Raw genomic sequence first — 17,809 nt, 5'->3', positions numbered from 1 at the left:
GAGTTCCATTTAGATGTTTGTTTCTCCAAGCCTGTGCAAGATCCTTGAGTCTTTGCAAGTGACTGTTCTTGTTCATCCTTACTCATTTGTCTTTCTGGTGCCCAGACCTGCCACTCTCCGATAGCAGTGATGGCCGTGACACAGTTCAAAATATGCCCAGCCCCTCTGAAATAATAACAGCTAAAGAAAACCCACTCTCAAAACAGCAGTTCTGGTGCCAGTGGAGCTAAATCCTCTCGACTCCCACTCTTTTTCCATTTGTATCTATCCAGAAGCATTTTTGAAACAATTAAGAGGGCCACTCTGGCTGAAGTCACTTTGATGCTGCTCTGCTCAGTTTCTTCCATTGACACTTGGTAAGGGAGAACCTTCCTTGGCCCATATTAGAAACATTTCTTCTACAAACACTCAGTATTCATTGACTGTCTGTTCACCTCCTGAGGAAGAGAGCAGTTCTGTAATGTCTCTGCAGTCTGGGAAAAGTGAGAACCTCTGCTCCCCATCTCTTTGTCAGGTATTCATCAGAAAACCATTAGCCTAGCAAAGCACTAGAAGACACATTTTTAAAGCAATAATACTTCTCTTACAAATTTACTTAGTGCAACATGACAGGTTTGCAGGTGCAGGCTGTCATTATTTGATACCTCTCCATTCTTCTCTCTATAACCTTTTGATGGGCTCTCCTCATGTTTCAGTCCCTTTTTCCAGACTCAGCAGCAGCCACCTGGGATGTGGAAAGGTGGCTGACTGACCTTGGTCAATAGCACTGCTTCACGTATGGTCTGTGGCTAAGAAATAATATGGGGTCACAAAAGAGGATAGTTTGCATAATCTGTCTGCCTTATAACAAGACATCATACCTGGGGGCAAGCTTTACTATTGTGCTAAACAGTGATGCAGGCATAAAGAAACAAAGTCTTGTAGAACAGAGAAAAAAGATATTTCTCTATAGTCATGAAATTCAATCATCATTTTTTGCTAGTTAAGGGGTAGGTTAAAAATAGAGAAACATTTTAGACCTGTTTACAATCTTCATTTTTCACTTATAATCTCACTTATAATTCAATAAAGATTGTAAAAAGCTTTCCTTTGGGACCATTGCAGCAATCACCTGAGTGGATGTATCTATAGACAGCACACACCAGTGAACTCACAGAAAGAGATTTCCCTGCTTTAGCAGTAACTTCTAAAAAGATTCTGAATGTCAGAGCTCCATACAAGGACACAATCAGATATCTGCAATATTTCTTAGCAGTTTAAGAAATTTAGAAGATCTAGAAATACCTGTTTACAATTACACAAAAGAAGGCCATAGTCCTCAGTTACAGAGAACTTCATTACCTGGAGAATCCCCCTCCACTCTGCTGCAGCTGTTCCTACTGATTACATGCACAGAAATTAGTGCAGCTCTTTTCATATGCTACAAATAGAAATGCTTTAAACAGAATGAAATTTCCCTTCTTCTTGCACTCAAGAGCTCAGGCACTCTGCTCTGGAGGAGGCAGACACTGCACTGCCTCGCAAATGCTTCACTTCTGTTCTATCAACTCTTTTTTCACTCTGTAATAAGCCAAGCAGATATTGTGACCACAAATATTCTATATTCTAAATATTCCTATAAAAGGAATAAGGAAAAGCCTTTTTCCTCTTTGTGAAGCCTCTATAATGAGCATAATAAAGGCCAAACTAAAGAGATTCTATGGCACTTAAACAATAATCATAGAAATGGATGAGAAATGCTATACATTGTCTATCTCAACTGCCCTACAAAGACTTAGCATGCATGTGTTCTTTATAGCTCAGCTCCATAAGGGAAGATACATTTTTGCTAATTCCAAGATTCCCAATAAGCTATTTCATACAGTTTGTTCTTTGTTTAATTCTTTTGTCTCTTCAGAAAGGCATGGTTGAGGGTGGACAAAAAACCATTTGTGAGCTCTCCTCCTTATTTTTCAGAAACAGGAATTTCACTCCCTTGCAATCAGTTCTGCCTGGGACTATGGTCCTTCCTGCTTCATTCATTAAAAATAGCAATGCAGCAGCATGAATAAATCCTTTGGGATTCTACATTAAATGCAGAGTCTTGCATCCTGGGCTGGCTTACATCTGTGCAGCCCTTTTGATGTCTGTTGGCACACCAGTGCAGCTGTCCCTCGTAGTAGGAATTTGAATTTATTAACATTCTTGCTCCTTTTTTATTTCTCTCCTGCTCTCAGAACCTCACCCTGAAAGATTTACTGCACTTTGGAGGGGTGAGGCACTCTGTAGATGCTCTGAGGACAAGATAATTGCTGAATCAAAATCTCCCATAAGAATGTGAGCTTTGAACTTTGCTTTCAAGATTTAAATTCTCTATTTCTCAGCATGTGTATAAAAAATAAGATGCCTGTAGATAACCAGGGGAAGAGAAGGGAGCAGTCCTTTAAAATATTGCCCACTAAAATTCAGACACTAAATCTTCAGTCCAGCAAGTAATTAAACACATAAATAGTCACATGAAGTTCACTGGGACTACTCATACACACAATTATTAGTATAAGCATTTGCACTACTGGGATTTAGTAATGCAGAACTAATTAAACAAAGCAAAATTGGTTAGCAACCCAAACTGGGTTGAGTCACTGTCAGAACTGTTGCTGACTAGTGCATTGTTATTCTGAACTGAAGATATAAACCAAAATTCCTCCTTTCATTAGGTGTGGATCCCAATGTTTTATTTTGCAATATCTAGTGGCATTAACATATTTTAAGAACTATCAAAGAGAAGATTTTTAGAGGATCTGTGGTTGCTAGGAGACTGCTGTTTCGTCCTGCAAATCTTCCACACTGCAAAGAGCAAACTGGCAATAATCAGGTTTTCCTGCCAGACAGCACTCAAACAACTGAAGTTTATGGCTTATTGTTTAAAAAATGTGATTTAAACTCAAGTTTGCACTACAGGAAAATTTAAGAGTCCTTGGATTTCTCCAAGTAGGTATTTGACTTGTATCTGTAATATGGCACCCTTAAATCCTTTTTTAATCAATAATACTTTGGGTGTCTGTTATCTAGGAACTTGTTTTCAGTGTGCTGACAAGTTTTTGCCAGCATAGGAAGAGCTGAGCTCATTTAAGTCAGTTCAGAGGGAGAGTTTGGCCATCCCCAGCCCTACCATTTCCATTGCCTTACAGACAGACAATCTGCACCCTGAGCAACCTGGAACCAGCTCCTTTCCCACCCTCACCTCTGGGACCTCCCAAGTTACAGCTACAGCAACAGAGGTGCACTGGTGTCCCTGGCACCTAAACATCTCAGAATATGTGCAGTCAGAGGTGCCACAGTGGAGTTTTTACATTGACTCTGTCTCCTAATTTTAACTAAATTAAAGGAAATATCCCGTATCTGCTAAATCAGAGTCATTTTATTGCAGTGACTGAGAGGGCATAGTAAGGATCTCCAAACTCACTGAGGTCTATAATTTGGTGATCTTTGAAATTCTGTATTCTTTATGACCCAGGAGCTCTGCTAAGCACAAGAGCATGCTATTTTCAATGAAATAACACTTGTGATCAGAGCTCTATATCGGTTTTATGCTCTACTGGATCACTGCCTTTAGTATGGTTTAAATAGGTATATGCTACAAAGGTATTCACCTATGAAGAATAATGTCTATTTTCTCATTCGTGGCTTTTCAGTTATTCAGTGTAACATCACAATATTAAACCCCAATCTGTAGGTGACTGGAGTCAGCCTTTTTATGGATTTTAATCCTGATTCTATTTAACTGCAAATGTCTTCATTCTTCTCATGTGCCAGGACAGGATAATGTTCTGATCTGATCCTCCACTGTCCTCATCTAACACCAAGGCCAAACTCTTCCTCCTTCACGTATCTGTAAGTGTATATGAAAGAAAGTGCCCATGGGGACAAAAGGGGCAGGAGAGAGGACAAAGGGTAAAATGTTAGCTGAAGCCACAGTGTGGATGACTGTCATTCCTTTCAGAAAAATTATAGCTTCCCCCAGAGTCTTCTGATAATCTTCTGCTTACTCTGTAATGATTCAAATCTGGATTGTAATTATATTTAAGCACTTTATAATTTCAATCTAAAACCTGTCAGTTCCATGCAATTACATGTCCTAAACGTGGTTTTTGTCCCCCACTATGGCAAGATTATATAGTAATAGCAATGAACATGGCTGAATCATTGACAAATTCAGCCTTAACTCTCTTCTCGTTCTTGCCTTGACAACTCGACTATTGAATTCCAACAGTATGAAAATCTAAAAATAGCACTGTGTGAAGAAAGACTGCAGGCAAAGCCACTAGATAATACAGGCTCAATGCTCCCATGAAATGTGACACGTGCAAAAGCCAGATGTAATTTTAACAATACAGCTTCCTTTTTAACAAAGGAATCTCCAGAGTCAGATTTAATGTTTCCACAGTAAAGCCTAGCAATTCCACGTTTTGTGTAGGAGTAAGAACAGACTTCTTTAAACTCCCAGAAAAGAAGCCCTGAGAAGAATGCTAATGCACAGTGCAGTGAAAATAAAAAGACCTCTGATGACCCTGTAGCAATTAAGACACCATCCAAGTCCAGCATAAAAGTCACCTTATATTATACTTCAAATTATTACAATGACACCAGTGGACTCAGCAATGCTGACACACACCAGGAATATTGTGGCTTCGCAGAAATAAAAATCACTACAGCTTGGAAAACATTTCCTAGACAATACTGGAGTGGGAACCTGGCTGGCTCATGCAGGAATGTGGAAGGAAGCTGCCAAGAGGAATTTTTCTTATTTTCATAGAAACTTGCCTAGAAAATAAATAAGCAGATGAAGTAGTCAGCAAATTAATTAAGAACTTAAGAGAATAAAGTTCAAGTTTCTTCTGCCTTTTATCATCACTGCCTGGCCTTGGTACTCCCTTAAGGAACTCAAGCTTTCTTTAAAACAGGTACTTCTATAAGCCCTATCTTACCTAGCAGATTAATTTGATGGTAATTAATATTCACAGTCTTAAGCCTGTACGTTTTCCATATAAATATATCCAAATATTATATGGATATATATATTAGGAATACAGGATGATCCCTCTTCATCTCTTGACCTCCGTGTGGATATTAGAAGGCATTACAATTTAACATAGAAGGACTGAGGTAGATCTGTTTTACAGCTATGCAGCATACATAGCTGCAAAGCTTGCATGTACCCTAAGACTACGGAGAGCACAAATGTACAAGGCAGGTTTTGCACTGGCATAAAAAGAAAAGCAGCATCAACCGACAGCACTTCTAGGAATATGATCTCCTCTTACTTCCCCATATTTATTCTTTTCTGGAACATAAGTCAAAGCTGTGACTAGAACAAGTTCATTTCATTCCAGTAACATCCTAACTCCCTTCTAGTCTGCTCTGGGTTTGGGGAGATTTTTTTTATCTTTTGGGAAGTTCCTTTTCCTTTGGTGAAGAGACTGGTTTCAAGGAGGAAGATCAAAGATCTCCTTAGCATTATTCTCTGGCCTCATTCTTTTATTGCTTAAGTAAAGTTCTCTTAAACAATTACAGGCAAAAATCCAAATGATCTGTCACAGGCCATGGCTTTTTATTCCCTGGAATTTCTGTTGTTCCAGAAATAGATGTAGCACCACTGGTATGACTTTGAAGCCCCACTCCTGTTGGTTGGAAGTAGGATGAAAAATAAGGTGAATCAATAAATAGATACTGTTTTCCACCAGTGTTGTGACAAGAGAAGTGAAAGCTTTGAAGTTTGCCTTTCTTTTGAAGGAAATATCTGTGATATTGCCTGGGTATATATAACTAAACTGGGCACCTTGTTTAGTTTACTCTTCCCTGTCCATAGACAAGTTCACAAGTGATGAAAGCCATGGATATAAATGTCCTACTTTTAGGAGACCTGCTCAAGACCCCAGTGTCCAGGCCCCAGGGAAGCAGTGGTGCCTTGGGAACTGGCTCATGTTGAAGGTAGTAAAGCAGAGAGAAAATTCTGTTTGTTGTAAGAAATATTTACACTGATTTACATTGTCCTTTGTTCATGGACTCAGAAGCGGCAGGAAGATCATAAAAGGTCTGTCCTCCTGCCCCAAGAAAGGGAAGTAGTATGTAAATCCTTCCAATCTTTATCGAACATGCCACAGCTATTATGAGAAATCTCATCAGTACGTAAATATCTCTGTGATTAAAATAATACCTCTAACACTTTCTCTAATTTTTTTTTCTTCACTTTGAATACATTATTTCCCATTTAATCCACATCAAACACTAAAAAGGTAGATTTCCATTCTCTTTACAGCCATCTTTACCCTGTTTGAAAACAAATATCTTTATTCATTGCAATCTTGGTTTTGCTAGAAAGTTTTTTGGCTGTCTTAGGATTCTGGTTGCCTTCCTCTGAACTTTTCCTTTTGGGGTAGTTCTGAACATAGGATAAACAACTAGAGACCACAAGAATTAAAGGTGACATTTTGTTTTGAAGGTCCTCATATGATTACTTTTTTCACCTAGACAAAGAGCATCAAACACGTTTGGTGACAAACAGAGCTCTACAAGGGTAGGATGTATGAATTTTGCAGTTCTGCTCCCCCCTTCATCTCTCTCTCCCACTTCCCATCTTCAACACACATGAACAAAACATCCTCACTATGTAGGGACATATGTAGAGACACAAAGATGCAAGCACAGAAGTTCATAGGAGCAGCTGTGTTAGAATTCATGTGCCATCCTGGGTCATGACACCCCAAGCTTTGGTCCCACCCAGTACCAGTCCACACCTGCCCAGTCAGGAGTCAGGGCACCAGGGTATTGCAGCTACTCCTGGCTGTCTCAGATATGCCTTTGCACTATCTATTGACCAACAGGAGCTTTTAAAATGACAGCTGCTCTGGCTAGATGCTTCAATATCGTGTCTGTAATTGCACTTACCACAGTCTGTACTACAGACACACATGTGTACTGGCAATGTGCAGTTATTAGTGTTATCTATTGGTTTAGGAGACATAGACTCCATTTAGTCAACTGCATTGCACTTTCCTCTGTCTCCTCAGTCTCACAGTATTTACAGCTACACCATCACTGGTGGGGTCACACTGGATGGAACTGAAGAGGGTTGGCTGGGCAAGCAGTGTGGCTTCACCTCACTGTTCTAACCTTTTTTAGTGTTACAGCATCATCATAGGATGATAAAAAACTCTAAAGAAAACAGTTCATCAATCCATTACCACAAAGTGCTGCTGTGTCACTGCATCATAAAGGAAACAAAAATACTGTACATATCTGTCCCTATTTTAGTTGGTCAGGTCATCTGGGAAAATTTCCTTTTCATTTAGAGAGTTTGTACAGCTCCTAGCACTATGGATGCTCATCTCTGCTGATGACTGCAAGGACTGTTTTCATAAAAACCAAGTATTTAATCACAGTAGTTACACGCACAGGTTCAAATAATCTGATTGAGCAAAAATATAGTGAGTAATGTAAGTAGAGTTGGAAGTACCATTTAAAGGCAGGCAGTTTTCAATGGTTATTTTTCAGGTTTCACTGGATTGTTTGCCCAGTGACATGGAAAAGAGGTGTAGGTTGTTTGGGGACCATTTTTTGAGACAAGCTGCAGCATTCATGCTGCTTGGGGGTAGCGGGTATGACAGAAATCAGCTTGACTCATTGAAACAACCATTTAAAAGCAGAACCTCTTGTGATATGAACCAGCAAGACTTCACTTCAGTGGAGCTCTGCTAATTTACCCCTGTTGGTAATGTGGCTTTGGACTTTACAGAGTGAAAAAGAAACTAAGGAAGCAAAACAAAGATTCTAAAATATTAGGAAATAAAACAGCTTGAGAATAATATGTTTTCTCAACCATGCAAAAGAGAAGCCTGTAGGTTACAGTTTCAATTTAGTATGTTATTTGATACATGTTCACACATGCAGGATGTGTCATAGAGAATTTAAATGCATGCTGTGAGAAAAATTCCCAATTTTTTTTTATCTTATTTCTGTTATGATTATTCCTCAGTTTGTTTCAGCTAAAACTTCACTGAGGTCAGACCTTGCTAATGATTTTTTAGAACACTAGTGCTGAAAAGGTCTTCAACTAAGCAGAGAGTAAAACAAAACAAAAGAAGGAGGAACACCTAGTATATGTTGAAATTCAGACAGAAGTTCAGAAGAACTGAGATGTTGTCCAGTTATTAAAGAGATTCTCCCCCTCATCTTTTAGTATGAATGATAGTGAACAGGGAATAATTGGAGGATGTCTGAGGAGGGATGAGGAAGGTTTAACAGAAACCATCATAATTAACTGCTACTATTCCCTCTGCTGATGTCAGGAATCCTGCAGTAATCCCCAGCCCAAAATCTTGCTCAACTGACACATAAATAAGCAATCTCAGAAGCAAAGCTTTTCTCTGTGTGCAATGGTATAAATATATTCTAAGTGGTGAAGAGAAAATGTAACATGAAGCAAAGCAAAGGCTTCATGGTCAAACAAGCTAAACAATCAAGGATGAAGAGAGGTGGCAGAAAACATGACAGTTTTTGTAAAAGTAACTTTTTGTTAAGAGAAGCATTTCATACTCAGGGAACAAGTCATGATTTATCTAGATTTGCACAAAGTAGCTCTAAAGCGCTCAGTTGAGAATTACTGTCTAAAACATAAAGTGGAGAGTAATTCAAGGTGATTAATCTCTATGAAAAGCCTATGTAAATGTTAAAATGGAAGTCTGTCATGTTGGAAAGTGATTATTGGAACTTTCAAAGAAGATCTTGGACACATTTTGTTGCAAATACTTGTTAGTGACTTTGATCCAATAAACAGGTTTGCCTAAATAATAAAGGCATTTCAAGGTATTGACAACAATTAGGAATCTCATATAAGGACTGGTTTATTTATAAGCAGAATAATGGAATTTTAAAGCAACATATCCACATCAAGACTTGATTTTGTGGAGCTCATAATTTGGCAGCAGAGGAGAAACAGAGATCCAGGTGTGTTGTTAGACTGTCAAACAGCTCAGAGCTTCCAGTGAGAGAGGACCACAAGAAACCTGAGACAAGCCTAACATGCACTGCAGATACATTTTCTTTACAGTCACTGAAGCATACATATACCATACAAAACACAGCCAAAGTGTTTTGTACATGATGTATATTCTGATCACCAATTTTCAAATCAGATTTAGGTAATCTGGATCAGATCTGAGAAGGAATGCTGAAATGACTGAGGGAAAGGACTACAATCTTCTGAGAGCAGTCAGAGAATCACATCTTGTTTTTCTTCTCAGACAAAACATCTCTTCATAAATGTGTATGGCAATGTAAAAATAGGGTGGGAGTAATCAGCTTTAAAGATAAAATTGGTACAAGATCAAAGAGAGACTTGGTCATACAAAATTTAAAAAGGTTAAAATCACCCTCTGATTTCAATTACTTTAGTAGTGTTCAGGAAAAACAGGGTAAAAAAAAAATCTGTTTTGAGATGGATCCCAGCAGCCTTATGGACATTGCATGACAGACTACTGGTGTTCTGGTGCAATGTAAAAATTCTGGGTGTTGAACTTAGTCATCTGCTCTTAGAATTAAAAAGACAATTTATGTTTTTGTTCACTGACTTAGGTCCATTTGCACCATATTTTTTATGTTTGCAGTTAGTCCCAAACATCTGAGTTTTCATTTTTAGCTATATGTTGCTGTGGAGGATTTCTTCTTTCACCCCAAGAAACATCAGAAATTGGTCCCAGATAGGGAGGGAATGCTGGGAACTTGCAATGCTACTCTTGGTGGAGTTGAGAGATTTGTTATGACTTACTTGTGACTGGTTGACAAATGCTTTCCCTCATGACCAACATGAAAACCCTCCACAGCCTAATGGAACCCTCCCACTTTTTCTAATATGTGTGATGTCCCTCTTGCCAAGAGAAAATATTTTTCATTTCAGTGGCTCCAACAAGTTAAAAAGTATGGAAAGGATAAAGGCTGTTATTATTGGCAGCTTCTTCCTTCTTCCCTCAGAGTTAAATCTCTTCACCTTTAGTATATGAGCTATCTTCAGGTGCTCTGAGCATAGTGGAGGTGTTTTATGGCCCATGGTGTGGAGGTGTGGCAGGAGCAAATGCTTTCTGAACAAAATCTATTACAGTGGCAACTGTGGAGACTTGGAATCAATTTTCTATGTATTTCTGTGAAAATTTCAGGCAAGAATTTTACAGAAAAATGATTTTTTTTTGTAAACATCTATCAGACACATTCAATACAATCAAATGCAAATGGACACTTCCTCCAGCTCTTTTAAAGTTTTTATAGATTAAATTTTAGTCTTTCTTTGGGTGTTGCCTGAGTGGTAGTTTAAAGCCAATAAAAGAAATCTCTAAAAATTGATTAACATCTAATTAAAGATTGATCCTATCAAATTATGTAGTCTGTAATTTTTATTAAATCAAATCTTTAACTCTAGTCCTCTGTAGGAGAAGAAAGGAAAAATGACCACAGTGGTTTCTATCAATAACACTTTACTACAACAGTGAGCACAAAAGAATGTTGAAGTTATATAGCTAGATTGAAAACATGTGGCAGTTTACAAACATGCCAGAAGTCCAGACAACTTTAGTTGTGAATGAGCTCTCATTTACAGCTTTCCTCAACAAAGAAATAAAAGGAACTTCTACAATAATAAACAAGTCTCAGTAAACAGTCAGAATAAATGAGTGGCAGTAACTTCCTGCTACTCTTTCTTTTTGTTGTACCTTTGGTACAACAAGCCAACATACATCTCCAATGTCACTGAACACAGTGGGCAGACTTGGTGATCACTGAGCCAGACTCTGGGTCCAGTTCCTCCCTCTAAAATGAAACAGCTTTTTCCAAGAAAGAAAAAAAAAGATAAAAAGTAAAATAAAAAATTCACCTCCAGGGTACTTCTTTTTCACACGTAAATTGGGCAGATGCAGAAGGATGAAAATTAATCTCAAGGTTTTAGAGGAAGGAAATATCATCAGACATCTGAAAGATTTGAACTCTCATGATTGCTTATTCCTCAAAAAGGGATCATAAAGGAAATAGAACATAAACACAATGTGAATTGAATCGAATAATAGATCTTCAGCATGACTTTTTCTTTAAAAAAATATTTAGGTTCAATAATCAATTCTATAGATGCTAATTATATTAAAAAAACCCAAATAACTGGATCACTGTACTAATCTTTATCTATGTCAATGAGTAGAAATATTCTACCATTGTCTTCAGTTTGTCTGATTCCTTAACGAAACATGGAAAGACAAAAAATTAGGGGATCACAATATTCATCATTCACTCTGCTAACTTGAAAACAACCCAGAGTTTGTTGTGCTGTCTAAAAGGCAATAACCATATTTTGAAGTGGAAAAAAGCACAGTAAAATTTTCTGGGGTTTCCATTGACAGCATCCATACTTTCATTCAATCCAGAAAATTACTTTGTCCTTAAAGAATATCAAAGAATGTCAAATTGCAATCTAGAATAAGTGAGGGGTGGGGGATTATATTAAAAGAAAAAAAAAAGTACCAGATTCTTTTTTAATATCTGGCCCAAAGTTAACTTTTAAATGTTTAACCCATCCAAAAAAAAGATGAGTCTTGGTAGTTCAGTGTATCACACTTGCTTCCTTCAAACACTTGGAAAAAAATCACGTTTCTATTGATATTAGTAGGCATTGCCCAAAAGGGCTTCTAGGCAGAGTTGCCTAGAAGCCTTTTTGTCTGTTTTACAGACAAGTATGTCTGTAAAAATTAAAATATTCAAACCTGTCTCAGTATTTTAAGTAAAGAGACTGTATATAGAAATGTAGCCTATTGAGTTACTCAGACCAAACTTTTTATTAAAAGCAAAAATAGTTATTTTTAGGCCAATTAAATAAATTCTTTAGTCATACTGCACTGATATTATTTTAAAAAATCATGTAAATAAATCACATCTGATATTTTTATAATTAAAGGTAATTACTGATCTTAATTTAAAATATTTAATTTAAAAAAATCACACAGCCTCAATCACTGCTCAATTTAGGCATCAAGAATCACTTGAAATGAATCAACACACTAGCAAGCAACAATTTATGGATGACTTATGATTAAGGACATTCTTGCACCAGCCTTTACTTTGTCTATCTGCTTGAAATAGGTCCCATAAGACTTTAAGGACAAGATTTGTCCTTAAAGTGGCCAATTCAGAGCTTTTTAGAATATATTTTTAAATCAATTCTGTGAGATATTTCAGATAGTAACCTTCATAGACAGCAGTGGGAGGATGATGCAACCTCTAAACTTCCACAGGCTAAATCAATGGCAGGGATCTGGCAAGGAACAGCAGTTCTGCCTTAGTAAAAATGTCACCTTGTGATTACAAAGCTGTTTCAGAAAACCATATACTTTTAAAATAGTTGTGAGTTGCTAAGGCTTTTTGGGGGGGAAAATGAAAAAAAAAAAAAAAAAAGAAAAAATTAAATACGGAGAAGAGGTAGAAATAAAAGAAGGAGAAGAAAAAAAAAGAGGATAAAATATTACTTTTCTAAGGGTCACAGCTATCTGAGAAAATAAACTGCTTGGGATGAAAGCTACGTTTCTGGAGCTGCTACTGCTTTTTTTTTTTTTTTTCACCATTTCTGGTATCTGTATGCTTGACTTCCTCAGCTGAAAGCTAGGGCAATCTGCTGAAGAACATCCAGGCTCTGGTCCTGTCTGTGCTTACTGGAAGTGGATCCCCATCAAAAGAGCAGTAGAGCACTGCAGAGCTGCAGCCCCTGACCTGGGGCACAGCATCCTCCTCGAGGAGGATTGACCTGAACCCACAGCTTCCACATCAGGCAGGAAACATCTCCTCCCTGCACAACCTGCCCGAGAAGGGCTGAGTGGAACATCCTCAATGGGCCAAAGGAAAATTGGCCATAGCACATGGAACAAAGAGCTTTTACAGTGAGGAGATAAAAACCCCAGCCCTACCAGGAAAAAAAAAAAAGTAATTGCAGCTTGGTTTAGTTTTCTTGTTTGAATTGGTGTTAGGCGTTTGCTGTGCTTTTTTCTCCCTACTAATTTCCTGTCAGGATTGGCAGCCAATGACTCACATTCACAGATGAGTATCACCAAAACATCAGTCTACAGCTCCTCTTCTCAATACTTTGATTTAATCACACAAAGCAACCCCCACACTGACCTCATGAGTGCAGCATTATTCAAAGCACTGGGCAAAAGCAAGGCCAGGTGACTTCCCTTCATGTCTGCAGATATTAAAATCTCTGAAATCAGATATTCTAAGTATGTTGTCTTCACAGTCACTCCCAGAGTTCAAGGCAAAGAAATAGTGAGTAGCCCTGCAAAAGATCTATGTCATCTCTCCAAAAATTAAAGGAATGTGATGAGCAGGGCTATATTGAAGAGTTCATGTCTGGAGAGACAACCTGGAGAGGCAAGTCTGTGGGTCTGCCAGCAGCTTCTCATGCCCAGAGAGAAAGCCTCTGTGGTTAATTATCTGATCAGCAATGTCGAGCCTATTTCCTGCAAACTACAGAATATGCAGGATTCAATGGACAGACATAAATTAGAGAAATTAAAGAAATTAGAGGTCCTTAGGTTACATTTTTAATCTAAAGATTCCACACACAACCTTGTGGTTCCAACATTGCATGTATGTAATACATGTTTATATAGCAAGGACCATGTAAACATGTATTACATGTGTTACTGAGAAATTGAGGAGTGCTTTTCCTGCAGCTGGCTTCCTGCCTACCAAGTTATGGGGAATGGCTAAAATCCTTAATGTTTGTCATCAGAAATTACAGAGCAAACACTAGCCTGACTGACAACTTCTCTAATGGGCAAATCAAAAGTAAATGAGAAAAAGGAAAGACAAGTGACCCGGTGAAGAACCAACAATTTGTCATTTGGGATGTTTTATTAGGCAGCTTGACAAATTTCCTTCTGGTTAACTGATTAAATTTACATTTCTCTATTTTTAATCTTTAATTGATTTCATACTCAAATATGATTGTTAGCCATTAATCAATAAGGTTTAAAGTGCTTATGATTAATGGCCAATGCTTTCAGTATAAATAAGAGATTCTGTGATGCTGGGATTTATCTGGCTCTAGAGATTGCAGGATTGCTCTGAGTGCTCATTCCTTAGTTACAATAAAGCAGGACTGGGAGAATTGATGAGATTCCGTGCCTGTGCTAAAACGAAACGGGAGCAGCTATTTGGGATGTGCACGAGATGATAAAAAAGAAACCAAAGGGTTAACAGGACTGTGCTTTGGATATAAGTAACGCTGGAGAAAATTAACGAGTCTCCGTGCTACAGATAAGTAGGAATTTACAGCATCTATAGGGTAAAAAGCAGCCGGGCAGATTAATGATGACCCCCAGGGCTGTGCCGGGGCAGTGAGGATGCGGGGAGAGCCCAGGGATACCGGGAGGGCGAACGGGAGCGGCGGGGCAGGGGCCGGGGGGCAGCTCCAGGCGGGGCAGCGGCAGCGGAAGGGTTAACCAGACGCCTCCGTGTGTTGAGATGCTAATTGTCACGACAGTGTATTACTTGAGGAAAGTAATTTGATTACTCGGAACTCCCACTAAGGAGGCGAGCTCGTGTCCCTCCATCTGCCGGGCGCTGTGGAGGATGATGAATTGAGCTCCAGATCCGCGTGTGATGAAGTCACTGTCAATCCCCGCCAGCCCAGCCCGCTGCCATGCCCACCGCACGGAGGGTAGCACGGCGATTCAACTTTCCCTGGGAAACCCAGGAGGCTCAGTAACCTGTTACTTGCTGCTGCCTGCTTTTTCGGCTTTTTTTTTCCCCTTCTTCTTCTTTTTCCCCTCCCCGTTCTCTGCCTCAGCGCTACAACTGAGTCATCCCGGTGCCCGTGGGTACCGCGGGCTGCGCTCCCCGCCCGGGCTGGCAGCGCGATTTTCGGCTGATGCAGATGTGGGGCTCAGCCGCTTGCCGAGAAGCATTCGGGAAGCCTTAACTATGCATAAATCTGCAGAGTGAATGTTTTCTTTCATTCACTTGCTCCTATTATTTGATTTCTTGTAGGCCTCTGCGGCAGAAATGGAGAAAATAAGGTAAGTGAGACAGTTTATTTACATCTCATTATAGAGAAGAAATGTTCTGTTGCACAATGCACAATACAGGCTCTTGGAAAATATTTTGCTTGATGCGATCAGAGTAGAATACTGGATTGCATGATGATGCAAGGCAAGCTGTGCTTTAGAGACAAAAGAAAAGGAATGTGGTTGTTCTAGTAAATCTATTTTGCAGGGATGTCAATTCAGAAAGCGTGTTTTACACACAAACATGTTTTATTGCCAGATGCAGAGCATATTTGATTATATAAATGTAACCACTTGTCCATTCACTGCAAGAGCCTGCCATTCCATTTAATGAGGAAAGTGGATCAATAATTCATGAAAAAGCTGAAGAAAATATAGGCTTGACTTCAAAGCATCTAATTAGTGTGGTTTGTTTCAGTATAGCACTGTAACATTGGTGTTCGATTTTTGTTTTATATTGTATACCAGCCAGATAAATCTCGTCTCCTCTGTGTTTAAAATGTTGTCATACTGTACCAGTTTCTCAGCACATCTCTCTGCTTTAAGCAAAAGGAGATGGGTTTTATGACATAAGTTTTCCATCTCATGTCCTAGTGCAAGTCTGCTTTGTGGGATATTGCTTTTGTGTATGTTGTTGAGAAAGAAAAAGAAAGAAGAAAGCATTCTAGCCCTTTTCAATAAATGAATTAAAATTTAGTAAAACCTTGTCTACTAACACATTATCAAAGTGATATGTAAGAGATGAACTTTTTACTACCCTTTAAATACTTTATGGAACTTCTTTTCATAATCAAATACACTGGCCATGATCTTACTTGGTTTTATTGCACAAGCTTAAATTCCTTCTCTGAACCTGGTAATTCTGGTTAGTGACAACTGTTGTCCAAGAACAACTTTTTAGATTCCTTCAGTTTGGAATGGCTATCCTGAGTTATTAGAAATGCAGAAAACTTCTGAAATTCTAGAAGTAACTGGTGAAGAAATGGCAAATGTAAAACAACAGCAATTTGATCAAGTGTTTAATGAATTCTGGGCTGGAAACAGATTCCTGTTTTTCTTTTGAGGCGAAGGAGGTTAAGTCCCTTACAGTGGACTTGAAGCTGCATGTCCAAAAGTTACTAAGAATGCGTTTTTAAAGCACTTAACTTATACAATTTTGTAGAGGCTCATGACAACAGAAGTATTGTAACTTTTGTGCTGACAGAAAAACACTGTTCAACGTATTATGGACTTTCATGTATTTAAGCACTATAATGTTAAAGCTGTGAGTTTTTCCTGAGTAATGCCTGAGAAAGTGCCTCGGTACTTGGACTGGTGGGCAATAAAAATTCCAAATAATCCCTTACAGTGTATGCACACTTCTGTCGTGAGTGACTCTCTTAGAAGATGCAAGTGAATATATATTTACATGTTTGCTTGATAAGCATGTGTGCACAAATGCAATCTAATACTTGTAATGCTTTCCTGAGCATATCTTGGCCTCTGCCTCCAATCTTGCCTCTTTTGCAATAATGGGCTGCAGAGCCCAGGAGAACGAGGAGAATGTAGTGAAAAAAGAAAGAATTTTCTATGATGAGAATAAACATTCATAAAGGTTCATTTTCCAAACACCACAATTTTGCAGCTGTCAGGCTTGCTAGTCTTTACCTCAGTACTACTCAGATGGAAAAGCCAACCCTGCCCCACTGAAACGAAGTATGAGCTTCACTATTGACTTCACAAAGGGAAGGATCAGGCTCTCTCAGAAGTTTGTTAAATAAATTTTCTGTTAACAATTCTTGTGTGCAAAGGTTGATTCTGGCAGAGGTTTGTCCCCATCACCCCAGCAGGTGCACGGCCAGTTCCAGAGTTCCCTGTGCTCCTATCCAAAAAGCAAGCCAGGCTGGGGGAGCTCCAGCAGGACCCAGTGCAGAAGCTGCACTGCTCTGTCCCAAACTTTTCCAAGCTCCCTGTCAACAGTCACTCTCTTGGATGCAAACAGACAGAATCCTTGGCAGTTTAGAGAAACTCTCTGGAGTTGTTATCTTAAATAGCTGGTAAACTCACAGCCTGGAGAGAATTAGATTTTTTCCTAAACTTGTCAAAGTGTGGTACCCAGGTGAAAAACAAATTACCCTGTGTTTTAACCACAGTGGCTTCAGAGTGGTCATTGAGAGAGATAACCTGAAGCTAGGAGAAGAAAGAAAGAACTGAGAGGAAAATGGCAGGATGGGAGGAAAGAGGTATTTTTTGTTATATGCAGAAACCAGTGTAACATGGAAAAGCCATTCCCAATTGACACTTCATTGTGTTCTGCCCTATCTCCTGTGCCCAGCTCCTTCCCCACTCTTTTTTTTTTGCTGCCAGCTGAGGATATCCCATTCCACATCACCTTGGTGGCCCAAGGACTGCAGGCTGAGCCCACACCAGCTCTGGGGCTGGGGTGCATGGAGGGTACGAGGCTCCTGCAACAGAGGGAGGAGAAAGGGGCTCTGTAATGAGAAAAAGGGAAACAAACCTTGTTAGGAAACAGGACAGCAGGAGCAAGGTGCACAACCACTGGTCAGTGAAGCCAGGAAAATGGTCAGGGTTAGAGTAACAGAGGTTTGCATTTCACAGTGCTCCTTAAGAGAAGAAAGTCTTTTAAATGAGAACAGGTGACAGTCCTTGGGAGCTCACAGGGCCCAACATTTTATGAAGGCAGCTCTGTAAATCTTAGTATGAGCTTTGTTCATTCCCCAGGAGAGTGGGGATCC

The sequence above is a fragment of the Prinia subflava genome, chromosome 5 (assembly GCF_021018805.1).
Source record: "Prinia subflava isolate CZ2003 ecotype Zambia chromosome 5, Cam_Psub_1.2, whole genome shotgun sequence".
Taxonomy (NCBI): domain Eukaryota; kingdom Metazoa; phylum Chordata; class Aves; order Passeriformes; family Cisticolidae; genus Prinia; species Prinia subflava.
This window is presented reverse-complemented; position numbering follows the sequence as displayed.